This window comes from Oncorhynchus keta, chromosome 34 (genome assembly GCF_023373465.1).
Source record: "Oncorhynchus keta strain PuntledgeMale-10-30-2019 chromosome 34, Oket_V2, whole genome shotgun sequence".
Taxonomy (NCBI): Eukaryota; Metazoa; Chordata; class Actinopteri; order Salmoniformes; family Salmonidae; genus Oncorhynchus; species Oncorhynchus keta.
In genome coordinates, this window is record NC_068454.1 from 23526539 (window position 1) to 23542713 (window position 16175).

The 16175-nt window shown below is 42.8% G+C and overlaps 1 protein-coding gene across 5 annotated transcripts in view; it reads left to right on the forward strand.

Moving 5' to 3' along the window:
* Nucleotides 1–10233: 10233 nt before the first annotated feature.
* The window catches only part of enox1 (ecto-NOX disulfide-thiol exchanger 1), a 120225-nt gene continuing 114283 nt past the window's right edge, over nucleotides 10234–16175 (forward strand). For 4 of the 5 annotated variants that reach the window (XM_052493469.1, XM_052493472.1, XM_052493471.1 and 1 more), the window contains exon 1: nucleotides 10235–10684. The gene's annotated coding sequence lies outside the window, so the exon portion shown is untranslated. Of the gene's footprint in view, nucleotides 10685–16175 lie in introns of all 5 variants that reach the window. The other variant, XM_052493473.1, reaches the window with a different exon arrangement.

The window sequence follows — 16175 nt, forward strand, 5'->3', positions numbered from 1 at the left end:
TCCCTGCCTGTACCTTAGCCTATTCCCTGCCTGTACCTTAGCCTATACCCTGCCTGTACCTTAGCCTATACCCTGCCTGTACCTTAGCCTATACCCTGCCTGTACCTTAGCCTATACCCTGCCTGTACCTTAGCCTATACCTTGCCTGTACCTTAGCCTATACCCTGCCTGTACCTTAGCCTATACCCTGCCTGTACCTTAGCCTATACCCTGCCTGTACCTTAGCCTATACCTTGCCTGTACCTTAGCCTATACCCTGCCTGTACCTTAGCCTATACCCTGCCTGTACCTTAGCCTATACCCTGCCTGTACCTTAGCCTATACCCTGCCTGTACCGTAGCCTATTCCCTGCCTGTACCGTAGCCTATTCCCTGCCTGTACCGTAGCCTATTCCCTGCCTGTACCGTAGCCTATTCCCTGCCTCTACCTTAGCCTATCGGATTTCCTGTTATCTACCTATTGCCTGATCTCCTCGATGACGTTACTAGTCTTTTCCCTTCCTGTACCTTAACCTATTCCCTGCCTGTACCTTAGCCTATTCCCTGCCTGTACCATAGCCTATTCCCTGCCTGTACCGTAGCCTATTTCCTGCCTGTACCTTAGCCTATTCCCTGCCTGTACCTTAGCCTATTCCCTGCCTGTACCTTAGCCTATTCCCTGCCTGTACCTTAGCCTATTCCCTGCCTGTACCTTAGCCTATTCCCTGCCTGTACCTTAGCCTATTCCCTGCCTGTACCTTAGCCTATTCCTGCCTCTACCTTAGCCTATTCCCTGCCTGTACCTTAGCCTATTCCCTGCCTCTACCTTAGCCTATCGGATTTCCTGTTATCTACCTATTGCCTGATCTCCTCGATGACGTTACTACTCTTTTCCCTTCCTGTACCTTAACCTATTCCTGCCTGTACCTTAGCCTATTCCCTGCCTGTACCTTAGCCTATTCCCTGCCTGTACCATAGCCTATTCCCTGCCTGTACCGTAGCCTATTCCCTGCCTGTACCTTAGCCTATTCCCTGCCTGTACCTTAGCCTATTCCCTGCCTGTACCTTAGCCTATTCCCTGCCTGTACCTTAGCCTATACCCTGCCTGTACCTTAGCCTATACCCTGCCTGTACCTTAGCCTATACCCTGCCTGTACCTTAGCCTATACCCTGCCTGTACCTTAGCCTATACCCTGCCTGTACCTTAACCTATACCCTGCCTGTACCTTAGCCTATTCCCTGCCTGTACCGTAGCCTATTCCCTGCCTGTACCTTAGCCTATACCCTGCCTGTACCTTAGCCTATACCTTGCCTGTACCTTAGCCTATACCCTGCCTGTACCTTAGCCTATACCCTGCCTGTACCTTAGCCTATACCCTGCCTGTACCTTAGCCTATACCCTGCCTGTACCGTAGCCTATTCCTGCCTGTACCGTAGCCTATTCCCTGCCTGTACCGTAGCCTATTCCCTGCCTGTACCGTAGCCTATTCCCTGCCTGTACCTTAGCCTATTCCCTGCCTGTACCTTAGCCTATTCCCTGCCTGTACCTTAGCCTATTCCCTGCCTCTACCTTAGCCTATCGGATTTCCTGTTATCTACCTATTGCCTGATCTTCTCGATGACGTTACTAGTCTTTTCCTTCCTGTACCTTAACCTATTCCCTGCCTGTACCTTAGCCTATTCCCTGCCTGTACCTTAGCCTATTCCCTGCCTGTACCATAGCCTATTCCCTGCCTGTACCGTAGCCTATTTCCTGCCTGTACCTTAGCCTATTCCCTGCCTGTACCTTAGCCTATTCCCTGCCTGCCTGTACCTTAGCCTATTCCCTGCCTGTACCATAGCCTATTCCCTGCCTGTACCGTAGCCTATTTCCTGCCTGTACCTTAGCCTATTCCCTGCCTGTACCTTAGCCTATTCCCTGCCTGTACCTTAGCCTATTCCCTGCCTGTACCTTAGCCTATTCCCTGCCTGTACCTTAGCCTATTCCCTGCCTGTACCTTAGCCTATTCCCTGCCTGTACCTTAGCCTATTCCCTGCCTCTACCTTAGCCTATTCCCTGCCTGTACCTTAGCCTATTCCCTGCCTCTACCTTAGCCTATCGGATTTCCTGTTATCTACCTATTGCCTGATCTCCTCGATGACGTTACTAGTCTTTTCCCTTCCTGTACCTTAACCTATTCCCTGCCTGTACCTTAGCCTATTCCCTGCCTGTACCTTAGCCTATTCCCTGCCTGTACCATAGCCTATTCCCTGCCTGTACCGTAGCCTATTCCCTGCCTGTACCTTAGCCTATTCCCTGCCTGTACCTTAGCCTATTCCCTGCCTGTACCTTAGCCTATTCCCTGCCTGTACCTTAGCCTATTCCCTGCACCTTAGCCTATTCCCTGCCTGTACCTTAGCCTATTCCCTGCCTGTACCTTAGCCTATTCCATGCCTGTACTTTAGCCTATTCCCTGCCTGTACCTTAGCCTATTCCCCGCCTGTACCTTAGGCCTATTCTCTGCCTGTACCTTAGCCTATTCCCTGCCTGTACCTTAGCCTATTCCCTGCCTGTACCTTAGCCTATCAGATTTACTGTTATCTACCTATTGCCTGATCTCCTGGATGACGTTACTAGTCTTTTTCTTGCCTGTACTGTTGCCTTTTTGGACCCCCTGTGTATAACCTTCTGCCTGCCCCTGGACCCAGCTACCTCCTTCTGTGGTCCTTTACAATAAACACCTGCTGCGCTCTGCTCTTGAAACCAGCGCTCTGTCTCACCTCGTGTTCACTACACCATCCCTACGTCATAGATGACTTGGCTGTGGTATGAGAGTGTGTGTTGGTCCACAGGCCCAGTTGAAAAATAAAAGGAGAGCCTCACACTCTAGGAGCTCAGATTCAATCATTTAATAACCAACATTTTGAGGGACAATCTGTCTTCATCAGGGTATAATGACAAACACTGCGTGTCACTAGTTTATATAGTGTCAAAGGAAACACACAGGTGTCTGTAATCATGGATAGATTTGGCTTGATTCCATTGGTTGATTTATATATAAATAGAACATATAAAAAGCATGAATGAATAACATACGATCATAGATACAATTTGGCTACATAGGCCTATAAATATTTACAATGGATAGTAGAATCACAAGAATGGCTTCAGATCAAAGTCTACGTTGAGAGTGAATGGAGCAAGGGTCTGTAAATTAAAGATCCAGGCAGCCTCTTGTTTTAACAATACATTGTCAAGGTCACCCCCTCACACAGGGTGATGTGTTCGGTGCCGAAATAGCGAAGGGACGAAATAGAGTGGTTCACTTCCATAAAGTGGGCTGCAGGTCCAGGACTGGGTTGATGCATATCTCTGAGCCACAGTTATTATGAAGACCCCAGGGTCAGGTGTTGTTGTACTGTCTGTGCATGTGTGAGCGATGGATGTAGCCAGCTGACAGCGTCATTTTGTGTAGAGATTGTGTGTGCTTGCATTTATGTGTGTGTGTGTGTGTGCGCGCCTGTACGAGTGTGAGAAATAGAGGAAGCTAGCTGACAGCTCGCTCTCCTGAGAGCATCTCTCTCCTTTCTCTCTTCCAGCCCCTCCCCCAGTCTCCTGTGTAACGACATTGAATAGGTACAATAAGATACAATGAGATCCTCAATGGAATGACGGTGTGCATGAAGGTGTCAGATTAGATTAGAGAGTTTAATAGTCACATGTACAGGGTTGCAGATGTAATTACAAGGTACAGTGATGCAGGACACTGCAGGACAAACTGAAATAAAACAAAACAAATCTAATCAAATATAAATAGATACGAATAAAAATATAAATAATAATATAAACATATTAACAACTGTGGCAAGGATAAATGTCCATTGGAGTGGGGGCATGTTTAAATGTCCATAGCTGGAGTAGCATGGGGGGATGGGGTAGGAAGACCGGAGAAGCAGGTGGCGGGACAAGGGGATTAGGTAGTTGACATGATAATGTCCATTGGAGTGGGGGCATGTTTAAATGTCCATAGCTGGAGTAGCATGGGGGGATGGGGTAGGAAGACCGGAGAAGCAGGTGGCGGGACAAGGGCATTAGGTAGTTGACTAGTGGTGGCTATTCAGCATGATAATGTCCATTGGGGTGGGGGCAGGAAGACCGGAGAAGCAGGTGGCGGGACAAGGGGATTAGGTAGTTGACTAGTGGTGGCTATTCAGCATGATAATGTCCATTGGGGTGGGGGCAGGAAGTTCGGGGAGGCCGGGGGAAGGCAGGGGGAGTAGGTAGCTGACTAGTGGTGGCTATTCAGCATGATAATGTCCATTGGGGTGGGGGCAGGAAGTTCGGGGAGGCCGGGGGAAGGCAGGGGGAGTAGGTAGCTGGTAGCTGGTAGTAGGTAGCTGTTCAGCAGACTGATGGTCTGGGGGTAGAAGCTATTGGCCAGTTTTACAGTCTTTTGCCATGATGCTCCTATACTGCCCACATCTGACTGATGGAAACAGGGAGAACAGGCCATGGCACAGGCGGCCGTGTTTCCTGATGATCTTGGCCTTTCTGTGACACCTGATGTTGTAGGTGTCCTGGAGGGCAGTGTACCCAATGGTGCGTTCGGCTGAGCGTACCACCCTCTGTAGGGTCTTTCGGTCCGCGGTGGTGGAGTTGCCGTATCAGGCTGTGATGCAACCCAACAGTATGCTCTCGATGGTGCTCCTGTAGAACACTGTGAGGGCTCTCGTGGGACAGGCTGAATTTCTTCAGCATCCTGAAGTTGAAGAGTCGCTGTCATGCCTTCTTCACCACAGTGTCCAGTAGAGGGTGTGTGTGTGTGTGTGTGTGTGTGTGTGTGTGTGTGTGTGTGTGTGTGTGTGTGTGTGTGTGTGTGTGTGTGTGTGTGTGTGTGTGTGTGTGTGTGTGTGTGTGTGTGTGTGTGTGTGTGTGTTTGTGTTTGTGTATGCACACATAGACATGCAAAGACTTGTGCACATGGATGTGTATGAGTGTGCGTGCATATAGGAGTGTGTGCACAAGTGTATGAGTGTATTACATGTTATTTGATGTGTATTTGGGCGGCAGGGTAGCCTAGCGGTTAGAGCGTTGGACTAGTAACTGAAGGGTTGCAAGTTAGGTAACAAGGTACAAATCTGTCGTTCTGCCCCTGAACAGGCAGTTAACCCACTGTTCCTAGGCCGTCATTGAAAATAAGAATTTGTTCTTAACTGACTTGCCTAGTAAAATAAAGGTAAAATAAATAAAATAAATAAACATTTAGAGTGCATACATGTTGTGTGTAAGTATGTACAGAAATTAAATGAATTTAAAAAAATCAATATGGAAACAACAAAAGAGAACAGAAACATAACACAATGAAACAAAACAAAAACACTAACAGCTGCAAAGTCTATCTCATGTCTCTCTGGTTGTGGCACAGGGTGACACATTTAGCTGCTGCTCCTCTCCGAGCAGGATGGGGGGTTTATGTACATCAGCGATCTGTTTAAATTTGGTATATATTTTTAGAAAGTATGGGTTGTATGTTTCCATTATGTTATCATACTGTGGGTTGGAACACAGGAAGTGCATCTCAGTTTCTATTTGGTGTTGTCACGTTCTGACCTTCTTTTGTTATGTCTTTGTTTTGGTCAGGGCGTGAGTTGGGGTGGGTTGTCTATGTGCGTTTTTCTATGTTGTGTTTTGTGTTTGGCCTGGTATGGTTCTCAATCAGAGGCAGGTGTCATTAGTTGTCTCTGATTGAGAATCATACTTAGGTAGCCTTTTCCCACCTGTGTTTCATGGGTGATTGTTTTCTATCTTTGTGTATGTCACCAGACAGGACTGTTTTGTTTCATTCTTTTTGTTTTAGTGTTCTGTGTTTAATAAATTCATCATGAACAGATACCACGCTGCGCATTGGTCCTCCGATCCTTCATACTCCGCAGACGAGTATGACGAACATTACAGGTGTAAATCCAAATAGACCCCTTTCTGTGTTTGCAAACATTGTTGCACGAGGGCGATGCACACAAGTTGGTGGCAGAACATGGGGAGTTCTTATAGCACACCAGCAACAAACCCCATCTATTTACATGTTGGTTATGAGTGGATTATAATTGGATTTTGAAACGTATGAATCTCCTGCTTAACATAATTTTTGTGTCACTTGAACACTTGAACTTCAACCAGTAAAATGGCTCTTCAGCTATATTTTGGTTCAAGCTATATCAATGAGCGTTAGCATTCTAGCTAACAACTTCAAGCTATATCAATGAGCGTTAGCATTCTAGCTAACAACTTCAAGCTATATCAATGAGCGTTAGCATTCTAGCTAACAACTTCAAGCTATATCAATGAGCGTTAGCATTCTAGCTAACAACTGCTGCATCCAAAATAGTTATTTTGCTAAGATCACAACAAAATATAACCTCAGTGACTGTTCAAGCAATAATCAAAACATCATTGTAAGAGTTAAGAAACCCCAAAAGTTATTTTGTTTAGAAGTAATAAAAATGTGAATCAAGGCTAAGTTGAATGGGCGCAAATGGTGATGGTTTTCTTATTGCTGCCAAGAATCGTGCGCATCTGTATGTGGCGTCAGTGTGTCTGTCGTGTACTGGAAAAGGATCTATACCTACATATTCTCTGATGTCTTGGCAGCCAAGATTTACCATGTCTTCCTCTTTTAATTTCCAGACTGTATTCTGAGAGGGTTTTTCTTCCTTTTACATCATGGAGGCTAAAATATTCTGCCAATGTACATTTTCAATTTAGGGAGAGATAATCAAGTTTAGTTTGTAATTTAATTTGAATTTTTCAATTTTCATTGTAGTTGTTTTTCAATTTGAGGTAAATTGTTATGATTTTGGTCTTTATAAACGAAACTTTTTTTTTGATTGGTCTTTAGTTTCAATGTTCTTAGTGAGCTGCAGAGCAAGCTGACCTAGGGGATCATCCTCTTGGGAGAAGTGGTTAATCAGAGTTCTCTCTCTCTCTCTCTCTCTCTCTCTCTCTCTCTCTCTCTCTCTCTCTCTCTCTCTCTCTCTCTCTCTCTCTCTCTCTCTCTCTCTCTCCCCACCCTTGGTGGATGTGTCTAATGTTAACAGTTGATTTACGGCTAGTGATTTAAGACGTCATTCTTAGTGCACTGATTAAAGGAAAGAAGGGAGTGTCATTTTGTTAGCCACAAATGGACAAACAGACAAACACATTGATGAACAGAAAACCACAACAAAGAGCAATATGAAACAAGAGTTTGAAACAATATCAACAACACTGTTCTGCTCTATGGTTGGGGTTTGTAGAACCTACTATCCACATACAACCTTTTATTAGGTTCACACCACTGCTGGAAATAAAGATGACCGATGGCAGAGGATTAATTTTTATTTGGTTAGTCATAGTATTATTCATTGTCTGCCTTTTTTTGAAGTGTTTTCCTACTGACCAAATAGCACATTTTACTGGACATGTGAAAGCTGCTCTCAAAGCTACCACCAGGTGGGGCAAGTCATCAGATAATATTTTCACATTTAGCAGGTGGCTGTAATTAATTCAATAGAATGTATTTATTTATCTATTATCTGAAATGATATAAAACATCCTAAGCAGAGTCAATGGAATGTTTTAATGAAGATTTCATCCACATTAAACTAATTACATTACCTGCTGTGCCATTTTACCTTGTAATATCCTGCAGACACAGATTCTATAGCTACAGTACCCTGTGGTGTGTGTGTGTGTGTGTGTGTGTGTGCAAATGTCCTCTAGGGATCATGCCTGAGGGACAGTTATCTGTAATGTCAAGGCTACTGGAGGTATCTATTTACTGTTTTCCTCATTCATAGATATTACATTATGTTTAATGTATTTTCCATTAGATTTAATATATAATAAATAATATATGCCATTTAGCAGACGCTTTTATCCAAAGCGACTTACAGTCATGTGTGCATACATTCTACGTATGGGTGGTCCCGGGAATCGAACCCACTACCCTGGCGTTACAAGCGCCATGCTCTACCAACTGAGCTACAGAAGGACCAGATTTTAATGTTAGAGTTGTTGGTTATTATATTGCAGAACTGATGTGATATGCCTTTGCTTTTTCAGGTATTGAGTCATTTCAGTTACAGAATCAATGTAAGTGAACTTTTCTAAACATAAATACAAATGGACTTAAATTGTTTGAGGTCAAATGGAAGACTAGACATTGTCATCCCAAATCTTCTTCCTTCTGACTGAACTTACCCCCCCAATAGTATGTAGGAAACAAGCAGTGACCTACAAATTAAACCATTGTTTTGACCTACAAATTAAACCAAGACAGTAACTGAAAGGTCGCTGGTTCAAATCCCCGAGGTCACTACATGAACAATCTGTCAATGTGCCCCTGAGCAAGCCACTTAACATATAGTTGAAGTCGGAAGTTTACATACACCTTAGCCAAATACATTCAAACTCAGTTTTTCACAATTCCTGACATTAAATTCTAGTAAAAATACCCTGTTTTGGGTCAGTTAGGATCACCACTTCATTTTAAGAATGTGAAATGTCAGAATAATAGTAGAGAGAATGGTTTATTTCAGCTTTTATTTCTTTCATCACATTCCCAGTGGGTCAGAAGTTTACATACACTCAATTAGTATTTGGTAGCATTGCCTTTACATTGTTTAACTTGAGTCAAATGTTTCGGGCAGCCTTCCACAAGCTTCCCACAATAAATTGGGTGAATTTTAGCCCATTCCTCCTGACAGAGCTGGTGTAACTGAATCAGGTCTATAGGCCTTGCTCGCACACGCTTTTTCAGTTCTGCCCACAAATTTTCTATGGGTTTGAGGTCAGGGCTTTGTGATGGCCACTCCAATACCTTTACTTTATTGTCCTTAAGCCATTTTGCCACAACTTCGGAAGTATGCTTGGGGTCATTGTCCATTTGGAAGACCCATTTGCGACCAAGCTTCAACTTCCTGACTGATGTCTTGAGATGTTGCTTCAATATATCCACATAATCTTCCTCCCTCATGATGTCATCTATGTTGTGAAGTGCACCAGTCCCTCCTGCAGCAAAGCACCCCCACAACATGATGCTTCCACCCCTGTTCTTCACGGTTGGGTCGATGCACTTCGGCTTGCAAGCGTCCCCCCTTTTCCTCCAAACATAACAATGGTCATTATGGACAAACAGTTCTATTTTTGTTTCATCAGACCAGAGGACATTTCTCCAAAAAGTATGATCTTTGTCCACATGTGCAGTTGCAAACCGTAGTCTGACTTTTTTATGGTGGTTTTGGAGCTGTGGCTTCTTCCTTGCTGAGCGGCCTTTCAGGTTATGTTGATATAGGACTCGTTTTACTGTGGATATAGATACTTTCGTACCTGTTTCCTCCAGCATCTTCACAAGGTCCTTTGCTGTTGTTCTGGGATTGATTTCCACTTTTCGCAACAGTACGTTCATCTCTAGGAGACAGAACGCGTCTCCTTCCTGAGCGGTATGACGGCTGCGTGGTCCCATGGTGTTTATACTTGCGTACTATTGTTTGTACAGATGAACATGGTACCTTCAGGCATTTGGAAATTGCTCCCAAGGATGAACGAGACTTGTGGAGGTCTACAAAATATTTTCTGAGGTCTTGGCTGATTTCTTTTGATTTTCCTAAAGAGGCACTGAGTTTGAAGGTAGGTCTTGAAATACATCCACAGGTACACTTCCAATTGACTCATATGATGTCAACTAGCCTATCAGAAGCTTCTAAAGCCATGACATCATTTTCTGGAATTTTCCAAGCTGTTTAAAGGCACAGTCAACTTAGTGTATGTAAACTTCTGACCCACTGGAATTGTGATGCAGTGGATATAAGTGAAATAATCTGTCTGTAAACAATTGTTGGAAAAATAACTTGTGCCCCTGAGCAGCTACACAGCTATAAAAAAATAAATAAAAATAAAATAAACTGTACAAAGCACATGACTGTGGTTAAGTCCCAAATGGCAACCTATTCCCTTTATAGTGCACAAAGTAGATGTCCTAACCGACTTGCCAAAACTATAGTTTCTTAACAAGAAATTTGTGGAGTGGTCGAAAAACGAATTATAATGACTCCAACCAAAGTGTATGTAAACTTCAGACTTCAACTGTAATTGCTCCTGTAAATCGCTCTGGATAAGAGCGTCTGCTAAATGATTTAAAAGAACATGTTTAAACCAATGCAAATAATGATGTAAATATGTCATTGGGTAGAGGGATCTAAGTCTCCACCAGCCAGATAAGCGTCGGTAGGACTATTATCTAATGATGATAAACACAGATCGCACTGTAAAGCATCTGATGGGAAGCCCCAGGAAGAAGATCAATTATCTGCAGCTATCTGTTATACCTTATATACGTTATGCATCATCTATCCGACTGGCTTTGTTAATTAAGCCAAGCGACCGCAGCTTTCATTCCCCTTTTCTGTTTTCAGGCTGTAAACCCATTTTCCGCAACTGAAAACGTCCTTGCTAGTTTCAGAGGCAGTCAACCCGCCTGTCGAGTCTTGCACAGCGAACCGTAGATGGCGCGCGCCCAACTCGGTGTTTTTATTCGGTGGACAGGAGGAAACAGGGGCTCGCAGGGTGTCCCCACCACTCCTCCGTGAGATGCGCCAGAGAGCTCGCGGGAAGAGAGAGAGAGAAGAGGGTTGACAGTGGCGTCGCATCCGTCATTCTTCTCCTCCAGAATCCCTGAAAACTTAAAACGGTAAGAAACAGACTGGTTTCCTCGTGAAATTCCCTTGTTTTATGCGCGGTGATTTCTGTTTCTGACATTGTGTGATTGTGCTACATATGCATTGCTTGCTGTTTGTGATTTCATGCTGGGTTTCTGTACATCACTTTGTGACACCAGCTGATGTAAAAGGGCTTCATAAATACATTTGATTTGATTTGATTTGGTATGCAGACTATCCAACGAGAGGTTTCGCTGCTGGTTATCCCTCTTCAATTGAAGGCAGCGGTGTCACCTCTTATCCCCATCACTGCATGGCTACTACCATTAATAACCTATTGAGATATTAATAGCTGGACATGCTAGATGTGGTGTAGTTATGTATTGAGATAAACTGATAGAGAGAGATAATGCCTCGAGCACCCTAATAGGATGCTGCCATATCAGACATGCTGAATGTTTCCATTTATTCCAGGCTATGTATTTGTTGATTGAAAACGTATATATCTTTTTTTATTGATTTAGAGACGTGAATATTGTTCTATTCAGTTAGCCTATATAAAATACAGACTTGATAAAGGGCACGCAAGTTGATGGAAACACAAGCATCAATTCCTAATGGCCTACTATTCAACGTAGACCCATTTCAAACGGCATTGTTTTACAAATAAGTTAGTTGCCTCTGTTTAGGTCAAAACCCCTATTCTGAATAGGCTACTTCAGTTTTCAAAAACAGGAAGATAGAAAATGGTTTGCTAAATGTCGGGTCTTTCTGGGTTTAAATCAGCCTCTATTTCCAGTTCGCATATAGTATTTGTTTATCAATGAGTGAATAGCTTGGCTACTTGAGAATGGCGTCCTTGAGAGAAAGTGGATGTTAAAGTGAATACTGGCAGTCAGCGATGCTTTGCTCTGCTGCGGTGATGGTGAGTCAAACACAACAGCTCGCTGCCTGGCGGATGCGCTTGATCATACGTCACCTGGGCAACCGATTCAGCACCACGGAGAGCGGAGAGAGGGTGGTGGGGGGGATCCTTGGGAGACCATTACTGTGGTTAGATTGGTGACACTCATAGTGCTGTATGATGGCTAAATGTAGTGAATATAACTCAGCATTAATTATACAAATTCTCATTTGCGTAATGGAACCTCTGCTAAGAGCCTTATGTAAGTAACATCTTATTCCATATCTGTAGTTAGCCCCACTGTAGCTATGTGTGTCTGTTTGATTATGCAAGATAACATGAGTCCTCTACAGATTCTATTATGTTAGGTGTGGCATCTAATGAAGACAATTAGCATGAAGCCAGTGCATCTGATAACGAAGGACTGATGGAAAGGTGTGAGCTTGAGTCTATATTATAGTCATAGATATAGACAAGCTGTTGAATAGAAAACACATTTTCCACTGAGAAATACAGTAGAGGGAGAGTGTAGGGTCTAGTGGTTGAGCTAGTCTTAATTGAAAAAGGAAATTAAAATGTCCTTCTAATAATTGAAGTGTTGCAGGCTGCAATATGGCTGTGAACAGCTTAAATTATATTTATTAAAGACTAAATGCAATGTTTGATGACAGAGTAATTTCAGGTTTTATTATTATTATTGCAATATGTTTAAATAGATGGGTGAATTATGAAAGCAGAGAAGGTCCTTTCAGTGAGCCATCAAACATCCTCTACTGAAGGTCTGTGAGTGATGTTACATTAACGTGATTCAGACAACTAAATATTTACTCACAGATTGGAAGAGAGAGAGAAAGGAGGAGAGAGGGAACGAAGAGAGAAGAAACAGGAGAGAAGAAACAGGGATTCATTTAACACCATAACAGCAACAGCCATATTTCCCAGGGGGCATTGTTTTTTGGGGGGAAACATATAAGTTCAGAGAACAGAATTGAAGTCTGTAAACAACAGCTTCATCCCTTAAAACAATCACCACTGAGCAGAGAGAGAGAGATAGAGAGAGATGGGAAGAGAGACTGAGGGAGTAGAAAGGGAGATTGTTGTGTCATTTTTTAAACATTCACACCTCTCTTTATTGAATGAGTATAGTGACTGTACCATGCTGTATTTATGGTATAATATAAAACCCACCATGGAGTTAACAGAATTACACTGCTGTTCATGTTGTACACACAAACACAGCTCTGCCTCTACTGACCCCACACCGCTCCTCACACACACAACCACTGGCACTGATTACTGTGGCATTTACTGATGAGCTGTTACATTATAGCCTGGTTCTGCCCCTTTAAATTGGTTCAATACATAATCAAGTCTACAAGTACAGACCTGATTCAGGATTTGTGTTTAAAATAAACACAGCTGTGTTTGCCATCGATCCCCAGGCCAAGGGAATTAGACCTGCTCCTCTCTCTCTCTCGCTCTCTCTCTCTCATCTTGTTTTTTAGTAACACTAACAGCTGGGTACTGTAGTCAAACACAAACTGAGTTTTAACGGGACAGAATACACAGCTGCTGTGTGTGTGCGAGTGCGTTAGCTGTATGTCGGTATCTTACTATTGATATGGAGTGGGATGGAGATGGACAATGCAGAGCCTAAGGAGGGGATGGTGATGGTGTTAGCCATGGCATGCCTCTCCACTCCACACACATGGACACACACACACCCACAGTGGTCTTCATTGAATTAGAAAGCTCTTCAGTCACAGTGTTTCATTCCCTCAGGGCTCTGGCTGCTGTTTCCTCCCTGGCTGTCTCACACGGTGGTGGGAGAATCCCATGTGTGACCACTCTCCGAGATGGCCTGTGTGATGGAGTCTGTCTGTGTGTGTGAGAGCTGAACCCAGTTAGTCAAGCTGAGGCTTGGCAGCAGATCAGACCAGGCATATCTAATTGGGATTGAAGCCCATGGAAGAACAGGCAGGAAATACAATTAGCTGCCTCTCTGCCTGCCTGCCTCTCTGAACAGGAGAGAGAGGGAGAGAGAACGGGAGAGAGAGAAAAGGATAGAGATAGAGCGAGGCAGAGGGAGAGAGAAAAAAGAGAGAGTGAGAGAGAAAGAAAGAGACAATTTCCCTCTTGAGGCTTTTAAGGCAGTGGGGGTTAGTTTTCCCAGCTATGCGCCAATCAGGGTGTTTTCGTCTTCTGTGTGCACGCGCGCGCGTGCATCTCGCTAACTTTCTTATTTTTTACATCTGTAAAGAGGGACCTCAGTATTGACACGGTATGCATGTTCATAAAATATAATGACGCACCCGTGAATCAATCTAATGAACATAATGCAAAAATTCCCATTAAAATCTGTCAGTTTAAGCTAGAGATATAAAAAAAAGTTTTGCCTATGTCGGCCGTCCGCATCTGCTGTGGTAAGTGGCAGCGCAACAGCACTGTTTGTCAGGCCAGGAGACGTTCCGAAAAGCGCTCTTCTCACAAAAACATCTGTAGCCTCCGAACGGTTTGGCCTACTAATGACCTCTATAAGAAATGACACTCTCAGGAACATGATAACGGTCACAGGACTCCTCTGAAGGTAACCCGGTACCAGTTTAAAAAATGAATGGAATTATGGAGGTAGATTTGTTTCAACAAAAAAAGAGGTTAAATGTGTCCAGAAATATTTCCCGAGCTTTCTTAGATCTCCTAGATATAGGACAGACAATTAAAAACCTTATTCCTCATGATGTTTTGGGGGGGTCTGTTTTTCCATGTATGAATGTGTTTCTATGGGCTTTAGTAGTAAGGCCCAAATTCAATATTTTATAAAATAATTAGTGTATATATTTGTTGATACCTATAGGGGTCCTAAAATTCAAAATCAAATAGCGAAAGTGTGTAGTGTAGAGCAGTTATTTCTGTAGAATAGAGCAGTTATTTCTGTAGTGTAGAGCAGTTATTTCTGTAGAATAGAGCAGTTATTTCTGTAGTGTAGAGCAGTTATTTGTCACGCCTTGGTCATAGTATTTTGTGTTTTCCTTAATTATTTGTTCAGGCCAGGGTGTGACATGGGTTTATTGTGTTGTCTTATTGGGGTTTTTGTAGGCATTGGGATTGTGGTTGATTAGGGGTGTGTCTAGCATAGGCTTGGCTGCCTGAGGCAGTTCTCAATCAGAGTCAGGTGATTCTCGTTGTCTCTGATTGGGAACCATATTTAGGTAGCCTGGGTTTCACTGTGTATTTAGTGGGTGATTGTTCCTGTCTCCGTGTTAGTGTTCACCAGACAGGCTGTATAGGTTTTCACGTTCCGTTTGTTGTTTTGTATATTTATATGTTATTTCATGTATCGCTCTTATTCATTAAAGAACATGAGTAACAACCACGCTGCATTTCGGTCCGACTCTCTTTCGACAAACGAAGAACGCCGTTACATTATTTCTGTAGAATAGAGCAATTATTTCTGTAGTGTAGTGCAGTTATTTCTGAATAGAATAGAGCAGTTATTTCTGTAGTGTAGTAGTTATTTCTGTAGAATAGAGCAGTTATTTATGTAGTTATTTATAGAATAGAGCAGTTATTTCTGTAGTGTAGTGCAGTTATTTCTGTAGAATAGAGCAGTTATTTCCTTAGAGTAGAGCAGTTATTTATGTAGAATAGAGCAGTTATTTCTGTAGAGTTGAGCAGTTATTTCTGTAGAATAGAGCAGTTATTTCTATAGAGTAGAGCAGTTATTTCTGTAGTGTAGAGCAGTTATTTGTCACGCCTTGGTCATAGTATTTTGTGTTTTCCTTAATTATTTGTTCAGGCCAGGGTGTGACATGGGTTTATTGTGTTGTCTTATTGGGGTTTTTGTAGGCATTGGGATTGTGGTTGATTAGGGGTGTGTCTAGCATAGGCTTGGCTGCCTGAGGCGGTTCTCAATCAGAGTCAGGTGATTCTCGTTGTCTCTGATTGGGAACCATATTTAGGTAGCCTGGGTTTCACTGTGTATTTAGTGGGTGATTGTTCCTGTCTCCGTGTTAGTGTTCACCAGACAGGCTGTATAGGTTTTCACGTTCCGTTTGTTGTTTTGTATATTTATATGTTATTTCATGTATCGCTCTTATTCATTAAAGAACATGAGTAACAACCACGCTGCATTTCGGTCCGACTCTCTTTCGACAAATGAAGAACGCCGTTACATTATTTCTGTAGAATAGAGCAATTATTTCTGTAGTGTAGTGCAGTTATTTCTGTAGAATAGAGCAGTTATTTCCTTAGAGTAGAGCAGTTATTTATGTAGAATAGAGCAATTATTTCTGTAGTGTAGTGCAGTTATTTCTGTAGAATAGAGCAGTTATTTCCTTAGAGTAGAGCAGTTATTTATGTAGAATAGAGCAGTTATTTCTGTAGAGTTGAGCAGTTATTTCTGTAGAATAGAGCAGTTATTTCTATAGAGTAGAGCAGTTATTTCTGTAGAATAGAGCAGTTATTTCTGTAGAATAGAGCAGTTATTTCTGTAGAGTAGAGCAGTTATTTCTGTAGAGTAGAGCAGTTATTTCTATAGAGTAGAGCAGTTTTTTCTGTAGAGTTGAGCAGTTTTTTCTGTAGAGTTGGGCAGTTATTTCTGTAGAGTTGAGCAGTTATTT